This window comes from Natator depressus, chromosome 2, assembly GCF_965152275.1.
Source record: "Natator depressus isolate rNatDep1 chromosome 2, rNatDep2.hap1, whole genome shotgun sequence".
NCBI classification, from domain to species: Eukaryota; Metazoa; Chordata; order Testudines; family Cheloniidae; genus Natator; species Natator depressus.
In genome coordinates, this window is record NC_134235.1 from 257,785,037 (window position 1) to 257,795,733 (window position 10,697).

Sequence of the window (10,697 nt, forward strand, 5' to 3'; positions counted from 1 at the left end):
TGCCCTGCCAGGACCAGCCTGTGGCTGCCTCTTACTTTGCAGCTTTCCCCACAAGGGAAACTGTAACTTCATTACCGTGCATGTTGCCTACACTGTTCCAGGAAGCTGGGCATCTGGGTGCTAGGGTACCAGAGCTGGAATCCAGCTTCCAGCCGGGCAGGAAGGAAGCCAAAAGTGGAGGGGTGCTCGGGAGATGAGCCACTGACGCCAACTACAAGCTACTGCATTCCCAGGCGTGGCAGGGAAGGAGGTGCTGAGCTGGCTTCTAGGGTCTGTGGAGCTGCGTCGCTCGGAGAACATCAAAACCCCTCATCAAAACCCCCTCATCAGTGAGGGTTTCCAACTGAAGAGCCAAAGCAGTGTGTGTTTGTGTAGGGATGGGGGAAGGGAATGAAGCGTGTTTCACAGTGACCGAAGAAGTGAGCTTTGCTATGGAATTTAGGGAGTTCTAAGGGTGTCTGTAATTTGGGTCCCATTCTGCCTTGGCCCCCCAGTTCTGTGCTACATATGAGATGGGCAGCGGTAGTTTACACAGGCTGGCATATGGAGAGCTGGATGCTGGGGAGAGATCGGATCAGCTCAGAAGAGGGAAGGGGAGATCTTCAGAGAGCACGCGCATTGCACGGTGCATCCCTTAAAATTCAATGCCTTCTCCGTCAGGCAACAGGACAGACGCTCTGCTGGGCCTGGCTCACTGGGATCTGTGTGGCAAAACCGCCGACTCAAGGGGCTTTCAGTCTCTGAAAGGCATCAGAAGGGGGAAATTTCCGCAAGACAATCTGCTTTCCTGTTATTTAACATCCTTGGACACGCCCCAGTGGTCGAGAGTCTGTGCCTCTCCATTTCATCCTTGGCCTGCTGACAAGGGTGCTAACAAACGCCAGTTGTTGGTGATGCAGATGCGTTGGCACTGGGGCCTGGGCTCAGCATGCAGCTCTTTTCCCGTAGGCCACTGATTGATTTGGGGATGGCACAAAATGTCCATTCACTGCAAGAGCTGATTCGAAAGTAGGGCACCGGAGCGGAAAACCCCACAGAACTTTGAATGCAGGTCTGAATTTGGGGACTTAGGTATATTTCAGCAATGGGCCAAGGCAGAAGTTTTGATGGGCACAACCATAGTCCAGGGCACTGAACGTGGAGTTAAGGAGACCTGTGTTCTGCTCCTGAAGTGCGCTCTCTGGTGAGCGATGCCTTCTGCCTCAGTTTCCCCATCTGTAAAATGGGGCTAACAATACTTCTCTTCCTTCGTAAAGCGCTTTGAGATCTCCTGGATGAACAGATCTGAACTCCATCACTGGGACCCTTCTGTATTCACTGTTGTGCCAACCTGGGTTGTGTTCATCTTGGCAGGGCAGAGGGGAAAGGTTTTCTGCCCCATTACCTCTCCACTGAGCCATCCAGTCACAAAGCCATTTTATTTGGAAATCGTGACGGCTCCTGGCAAACAATATTTACAGTTTATTTATTTATTTATTTTGTTTAGACTCCGGCTCCTGTGAAATTCCCTGACTTTACAATGCAGGTTTAATAAACGGGTTTCTATTCAAAACGTAGGTATAGCTACTCCCTTTGAGATTTTTTTTTGTAGAAAATTTATTATTTCTTAGAGTTTAAATGCCATGGCAAAATATCAGGAGTAATTGGTCAAAATGGGAAGGCTTTTTTTTTGTTGTTCCCTAAACCACAAATGAAACAAAAATGCACTTTATATTTATAGCCATATGTGGGTGTGGGTGTTTATATATTTCTCTTATATTTGCCAGTTCAGTGATTTTTGGTTTCAAGGAACTGTAGGTAATAACAATGTGGATGATAGAACCCTTTTTGTTTACTCTTGTTTTCCTTCCAGTCACGGCTTGAAGGGCTTTATTTTAACTAGGCTTTTATAATCCTTTAATGGGGCTTGTTGAAAATAAGGCCTGATGCTGCCAGGCACCGCTCGGAAAGAAGCTGTTTAGTGCCAGATATGCCTGGCACCGGAGAAGCTGGAAACTGGCTCATTTCTCCTCCTGCTCTTTATTTGAATCCACGCCAGCATGAGCGTGGGTTTCGCAGAGGGTTAGAGCTCAGCTCACGCTTGTGACAACGCAGAACAGGTCAGACGTTAGAAGAAGTCCTCCATCGTTCCCCCGCCGTCACAGGGGGACACTGGCCCTGTGAAGATGGAGCAGGGTCAGTCCACATCATCTGACCCAGATTAGTCTTTAAAAGAGGGCACCTGGACCTGGCGAAGAGAGATGGCCGGTGAGTCAGAGCTGGGAAGCTGCAGGAAGCAGGGCTGCTAGCGTCTCTTGGGAGGGGAGCTGGAGAGGTAAAGATGAAAAATCCCCTTGGGATTGGAGCCCAGGGTGAACTGGGGGGTTTGGTTGGTTGGTTGAAGTTGTGTCAGTAAAATTGCCTCTAAGAGAATGTAGGGCCTTCGTAAGCATTGCCTTGGGACACCACTGTCATAAGGGAGCAGGGGGCTAGGATGCAGATTGGGGGACCATGGGACACCTGAAGTTCCCACATCACCACCAGGAGACCCTGCCAGGCCCCCTCCAAGGAGCACTGTGAAGATCAGGCACTATGGGACATGCCACCCCAAGGGAACAATGCAACAGCACCCTGTGGCCTTCCGATTGGCCCATGCTCACTGTTTTACCCAGGATGGCAGACTAGGAACTTGTCTAGGCAATGGTGCAAACTCCTGGCTCGTTGTGACTCCAGCCCTCACCTTGCTTACCTCAACCAGGTAACTCTTTCTGATCTCCAGTCTCTGACCCTGACTCGTGCCTGCTGATCCCAGCTGCAGCAATTACTCCGATGGCTGCTCGATGGCTACTGCCCTGTGACTGTCTTTGACTTGTGGACATCAGCCTCGCTGTGACTACTAGGGCAGACTGCCTATGCTCTGGTCCCTTACACCTGTTCTCTCTGGCGTGTGGCTTACCTCACTGGCTGGGCTTGTGGTTGCAGTGTTGGCAACTCATGTGATTTCATGACAAGTCGAGTGTTTTTCTTAAAACCCAGCGTCAGGTGATGATGTGGGGAAAAAGGGCATTTCTAGCTCAGGGCTGTGGAGAAAAATGCCACAATGTGACCCAGAGTGGCTCAGACACAAGGAGGCAACTCGAAGAACCCCAGACTTGTGGCTTGGCTTAAAAATCATGATTTAAAAAAAAATCTCATTATTTTGAGGGCATGATTATTGAACATGTGGAGTTGGTGGTAACTGGTAAAGCATGGCCTAGCACTCAGAAGAGCTGGGGTCAGGTCCTGGCTCTGTTACACATTCCCTGTGCAAGTGTGGGAAAATCCTTTGATCTTTTTGTGCCTCAGTTCCTCATCTGCCAAATGAAGATCCTAAACTCCTTTTATCTTGTCTGCAGAGGGACAGCCAGGAAAATTAATCTGAATTAACGAAAGGTGTGAATTTGAAGTGGATTCATTAAACTGCATTAAACCCCAGTGTGACTGCTCAATTGGCTCCTCTAGGGAACATACCGCTCATAAGTGACCACCGTACGTAGGTGGCAGGATGTCAGAGTCCTGAGCTTTATTCGAGTGCTGCTAAATCCGGATGAGCGCTCATCCCGGTGGGTGGAGAGAGGGTCTGGGTATCTGCTCCTGGTGCGTTTCAAGCCTAGCTATTGATAGTGATAATTAGGGGAAGAAATATCTTGGGTGGAGCCTGGAAATAACCCCCAGCCCACCACAGCTCCTCACTGCAACCCCCCTCCTCTCTCACTTCTCCCTCCCCTAGCTGCTAATCATCTACCTTCCTCTGGGTATCACGCCATCCTTTGCCCAGCACAGCCTCCTTCCCCATCCCCTTTACTGGCTTCTACCAACCCCATCTTTAGCCTCTCTGTAACACGCATCCCCCCGCATTCCTCACTGTTGCCTCTCACCATCCCCCCTGGTTATGGTACTCTCTCTTGCTTGCATCATCCACTCACTGGACTTCATCTGCAAGCATCATGTTGCCCCAATCCCTGTCGCTCACCCCACTGCATAACACAATCTCTCCCTCTCTTCTGCCACTCAGCTGTAAAGCGGCCTGCTCGCCGACAGACAAACGATCTTGCAGTATAATACGGCATAAGACACGATAATAATGTAAGGACTGTATTCCAATCTCAGGGGTCAGGAAAGAATTGGGTTCCCTGATGCACACTTGGCCAGATGTATGCGGGGAGGGAGAGAGTGTTTTTTCATCTTCCTCGGAAGCATCCAAGTTTGGCCACAGCTGGAAGTAGGACACCGGATGGGATGGACCAGTGCTGTGAGGTGGTTCAGAGAACCCTCTTTCCAAGTGCCTGGCTGGTGTGTCTTGCTCCCGTGCTCAGGGTCAAAGTGATTGCCAGATTTGGGGTCAGAAAGGAATTTTTCCCCCAGGTCAGTCGAGCTGGGACCTTGGGGTATTTGGCCTTCCTCTGCAGCCTGGAATGTAGATCACCTAATCACTTCCCTGCAATTGCAGAGGTCTCGGGCATTGGTGCACCTCAGTCTCTTCTGTCCTTTGCCTGTAGAACAACAGTTTAGTCTCCTGGGGACTCACATACATTATTTTAACTAAAGTATTTGGGCTCAATATAGGGCTAACTGGACATTACATGGCCTGTGATATACAGACTAGGTGATCTGATGGTCCCAGCTGGTCTTGATCTCTGAAATCAACAAAATGTTCCTTGGCAAGTGTGTGTGTATCAGAGTTAACTAGTGAGTCACTAGACGGAGTCCTGGAAGGAGATGGATCCTGTACTGGGAGCAGAAGGGTGGGAGGCAAGGGTCTGATTCTCCTTGTCCTGTCTTGTGCAGCCATTTGCACCAGTGCAGTGAGTGCAAATCCTTACCCTGCTGATCTGGCAGCATATTGTACCCACGCTGCATGTGATGCCACAAGATGTGGAGCAATGGAGAATCTTCCCCTGAGAGTGGTATGGCAGGTTACAGGAGAGAGAACTGTCCTGACAGAGGGCAGAGTGAGGCACAGGGAGGCTAAAGGGAAAGCCTGTGCATCAGCCATGCCCCATAGTCGGCTGCCATAGTTTAGAGCAGCCTTGAGGCTGCTCTGAACTATGCTGGGGATCAGGTTGATGGGAAAACTGATCCTAGGACCAAAACAGCAACAGCTAGCTACTTTGCACTCTCCCCAGCTGCCCCCAGTAGGCTAAGGATCACAGAAATCTGGGCCTGGATCTAGAGTTGTTCTGATTCTTATAGCATACCAGTAATTGAGGCATCTGAGTGGTTGTAGGGGTTTAAGAATTATTATCGGGCTCAATTCTGAAGTTCTGCCTCACTCAGGCAAACTTCCAGTTGGAGTCAACGGGAATTTGCCTCAATCCAGATCTCAGGGTTTGCTACATAATTAAAAGCACATAACGATTGAAGATAGATGAGCATGTCCCCCAGATGCTTAATAGAAATTTGCACAAGCAAGTCAGCATTCATTTCCAAGCAAGTCTCTTTCTTAGACGCCACTTCCGCTAGTTCCCCTGAAGAACACCTGATGGAAAGCTCTGTTTACTTAAGCACATGCTGGCTGCAGCGCCATCTGGTCCAGCACCCGGTGCGCATAGGGTTGGCTTTCTGACAGCCAGCGATATGAAGACGGAAGGCTATTTGAGATCAAGGAGGAAGCACTCACACGTCGAGTGGAAAGGTTAATCCATGAAAGAGAGCAGAACAAATAATTGCAGACCCAGGACTCTGCACTTAACCCCAGCCAGTGTGTGTGAAAGGAAGTTAACGCTGGCACATAGATACTCTTGTTTTTTTCATCATCAGTCACGAAAGCCCCACATGAGATGCAGTCAAGTGGAAGTACCTTTGAATTGTACGGAGGAGAGGTAATCAGAGCGCAGCTCTCGGGAAACAGGATAACTTGTCACCTTATCATATGACCCTTAAAAACCAGATGATCATTCCCTTCTAGTAGTGTTCACTTATTGTATGCACTTCCAATAGCCTGGATTTGTTTTTCTGTACTCTACCCTGACTTGTACTCTCAAAAATGAGGACTGCCATCTGTATGTTGACATATGTATTCCATGTAGGGATGGCAGACCTGATCGCTAGTATTCTTTTTGGCCTCACTGTATAAGATTCAAGCCAAACACAGAACACTTGGCTCATCCAATCTGACCCCCTGCCTTTTGGAGTCTCACCATTTGAAAGTCACTGCAGTCGAGATTCTCAAACCTTATTTCCAGCTATCTGCGAGAGGAAGATGCAAAAAAAGAAAAAGAAAAACATTCTCATGAGCTCCCTATGGCTACTTCAGATGTTCTGTCCTCCTTTGAGTCGCTTGGGTTCAAGGCACATCACCATCTCAGTGGAGGTTTTGTTTACATTAGAAAAGTTGTGCTGATTTAACTCAATCAATTTCAAAACAATCTAGTTACACTGAAGTGAACCTCTAAAGCAAATACATCTTACCTGGTTCAGCCCTTCTTAAATTGGTTTAGCTTATATCTGTAAATAAGCAAAAGTCATTTAATCCAATGTAAGTGTGTCTACAGCAGGGGTGTACAGGAGGGTTAACTACATTGATTTTTAAATCAGTGCAACTTTTCCAGTGCAGACCTGCCCTTTGAATAACCCTGATCCTGATGCTGTCCCAGCTGCTTTCACCGACCACCCTGACTTGTCACCTCTCCTGCATTTTGGTCTTGAGCAAAATGTTTAAACCCATGCTAGGTTCTGTTTTGCCAGTGCAGTGTTTGATCCTGGGGGTCGGGTCTGAACCTGTCTCCATGGAACTGCATGGGAAATCGCCCACAAGAGCAGGATGGGGGCTCTATCAGGTCACTTGTGTATGATGAGCAGAGCCGAAAAGCATTTGCAAAATCTAGATAAGCTCCCTCCACTGCTTCCTCTTTGCCTCTGAATTCAGCAAAGTGCTTGTACTTTCCATCCACGCCTGTCCAGTCAAGTGGGAACAATGACAAGCCAGGGGCCCTGGGAGCTAGCCAAGCACACCTAGGAAAAACAAATAGGTGCGAGCGATAAAGGAAAGTGTGAGGCCAGAGAGATAAGGAAAGGAGTCAAACACCCACCCCTACATGTCGCAGGGAGCCACAGAACTCCACAACATGCTACAAAGTGAGCTTTGGTTCAAGTGTAAGGTGGTAGCTTATGGTTTCTGGGCGCACCTCTGTTATCCACGCTAACACAAGGTGCCTTTTCACACTCGCTCATGGCTGGAGAGTCCACAGAAGAGGGTAGGAGTTTACAACTCCTTGCTACGCCAGGGTATGTGTACACTGCACAGAAAAACCCACAGCACCGAGTCTCAGAGCTCAGGTAAGCTGACAGTTCGTGAGGCTCGGGCCGCGGGGCTAAGAATAGCAGTGTAGACATTCTCGCGTTGGCTGGAGCCTGGGCTCTGAGGTCTTCCCCTCTTTGCCGGGTTTCAGAGTCCAGGCTCCAGCCCGAGCCAGGATGTCTACACTGCTATTTTAGCCCCCTTGACCTGGGCTCTGAGCCTCAGCACTGTGGGTCTTTTATGGCAGTGTAGAATTACCCACAGTTTCTATTGTCACGCACGTGGTGGGGGTTTATAGTTCGGGTGCTGGGTTCAAACCCTGCGACTGGCCCACGCTGAGTTGTTCACACCACCCCGATAACTTTCCCTACTCAAAATTTCAACCTACTTCATTGACCCTCCTGAGCACAATAGGGTACAGCAGCACCCCAGAGGTGACAGCATTTCGTGGGGGGGGGGAGGAGGAAGGGATGCCTCTGTGAAGGTTTTAAGAATTCTTAGGGGGGAAAAAAGACACTGGGAGCTGAAGTTCTGAAGTCAGGACCCCAGATAGCCCCATGATGCTAAATGCTGTGCAAGCATGCAGCAAAAGCCAGTGTTAGTGACCCACACCTGCAGCCAGCTCATTGCCCCTCGCTGATTCAGCCAGGGAACCTGGCTTCCCGTGCAGCTGAAGACTCCAGCAGGCACAGTGTTAAACCCGGCAGCAGGCCTGGGTCCTTAGTAGGGTGACCCCCCTTTTCAAAAGGCAAAAGCAGGAGACATGCAGGAGCCCCAGCCCCTCTGTGGACCTGCCTCCTGCTCCTCCTCTTCCTCCGAGGCTCCACCCTTGTTCCTCCTCTTCCCACTTGGCCAGGTCAGAAGCTGGTGCCAGGCCATGGTAAGAGCTGCCCAGGAAGCCCAGGCTGCTGTGGGGAACCCTGGACGCTCCACCTGCCCTCCTGGGCGGGGGGCCGGGCTGCCCAAGAGCAGCCCATGTCCCCACTCCCCAGGGCACACCGCAGCTGCATTTCTGGTCTCGCTTCGTGTTTTCTGCTTCTGCTCTCAGCTCCCTCCTGCCTCTTGCTCCTTGTTCCTGATTCCCGCTCCTGGTCTCCTACTCCTTGCTCCCAGTTCTTGGTCCCTGCTCCTGGCTCCTGCCCCTGCTTTGGCTGATACCCCAGTTCTGATTCCTGGCTCCAGCCTCTCGGCTCCATCTCGCTGCCTGGACTTGGTATTCGGTTTCTGACCCTGAATCTGATCCTAGGCTCCTTCTTCCTGGCTCTTGACCTTAGCTCACTCCCTGGACTTGGTAACTCGGCTCCTGATTTGGGTTCTGGCCACTAGACCTGGTCACTCCAGTTCCAACCACGAGGCCAGCTTCCTGCCCTGACCACTAGGCAAGGCCACCCACGGCCCGGTCTTTAACAACCAGTCCCTGCTCAACGGAAGTCTGGAGGAGTTTCTATGAGTTAGGACTGAGTGAAAACTGAGGGCTACGTTCTACCACCCTTACTCACGCTGAGTAGTACCTTACTCTGTGAGTAGTCCCACTGAAAAGAGGTCAAAAAGTAAGGGAGTAAATGCTACTCAGCATGAGTATGGGGGACAGAATCTGTCCGCAAGTAAGGACTTCAGGTTTGGGTTCATATAAATGTGGGTCCTGATCCTGTGTGCTCCTGCTGTTCCCCCTGAATTCAGTGGAAGCTACTGGTGCTTAGTAGCTTGAAAAGACCCAGGCCGTTGGTAATTATCACTATGCTTTGAAAATATATATACTGGGAGGACTTACATGGCCCACAGCCGCAGTGTTGACCCTTCTGCACAGGGGTGACGCTCCTGTTAGTGTAGGCTGGAGTCAGGAGCTCCTAGAGATGAGAACAAATTGGTGGGAAAGTTACCCAGCCACTTTTACACCTCAGGAAACACTCTGTTCGTGCTGGGGCCAAGCTGGACGTGACAGCCTGTGGGTCTCCTCTCTCATCCAGATCAGTGTGTCCCATCCCTATTTGAAAATCAGGACCTTCGGAGCTAGAAAACCCAGTGACAGCAAATTTGGCAAGTCCTGCCATTTAGGAGAGTGAACTCGGCATCCTGCCCCGTCTGGAAATGGAGCTGTTTATATAGAGGGGGAGGGCTGCCATCTATTCTTCCTTAAATTGATCACTCTATTTAATATAGTATGTTGCAGAATAATAAGGCCCCTATTAATAGAGGCAGAATAAGTAAAGCCATGTTAACTCTTTCATTGCAGGACAAAATATTCATCCCTAGAATGCAGCCATGAGTCACAGGAATTACTAGAAAGCTTTTTCACTCATATAAATATGTGACAGGCTCAGATTTCTAAATACACAGTCATGCAACTCTGGAGTTAAGCATATTGTCATAATTAGTTGGACGAGAACATAAGAACAGCCATACTGGTTCAGACCAAAGGTCCATCTAGCCCAGTATCCTGTCTGCCGACAGTGGCCAATGCCAGGTGCCCCAGAGGGAATGAACAGAACAGGTCATCATCAAGTGATCCATCCCCTGTCGCCCATTCCCAGCTTCTGGCAAACAGAGGCTAGGGATACCGTTCCTGCCCATCCTGGCTAATAGCCATTGATGGACCTATCCTCCATGAACTTATCTAGTTCTTTTTTTGAACCCTGTTATAGTCTTGGCCTTCACAACATCCGCTGGAAGAGGACGAATGGTCTTGTGGGTAAGGCACAAAACTGGGACTTAGGAGAGCTGTGTTCAGCTGCTGGCTCTGCCCCAGCTTTCTTGTGTGATGCTGGGCAAGTAATTTCATTTGTTTGTGTTACCTTAGCGCCTAGGTGCCCTAGCCACGGACCAGGATCCCATTGTGCCAGGCACTGTACAAACGCAGAACAAAAAGAGCTTAGTCTTCGGTTCCCCATCTGTAAAATGGAGTTCATAATTCCGCAGTGTCTGTTTAGATTGTATATTCTTTGGGGCAGGGTTTGTCTGTATGGGCACATGGCAGTGCCTAGCACAATGAGACAGTATGCCATGCGTTGGTAAGAGTGGCTCCTTCTGGTATCAAAAGAGCTGCTGAGAAAACGTCTTTGTTGGCGAAGAGGTCTGATCACTTGCTCTCTCTTTCTCTCTCGTGGTTTTTTGCAAACACGTCTTTCACTCTGCTTTCCCGCCGCCAAAAGAAAAACAAGCGCCACTTTACTGCGTCCACCGTCAAATATAATCAGAGCAGGGTGTTAATAGCAAACAGGCACCGCGGAATGAATGTTCTGCTTTGCAGATGGATCCCTGTGAAGCTGGCACGGCTGCCACAGGCCAGAAGAAAGCTGACTAGGGAAAAAGCACATTTTCCCCCTGCAAATGGGACCCCAAGCCACAATTGAGCAATGAAGCAATTATGTTCTTTAAGCTGAAATTCTGACTCATGCAGAGGACTCTTAAAACTATGAGGGTTTTTTTTTTCCCTGAGCTC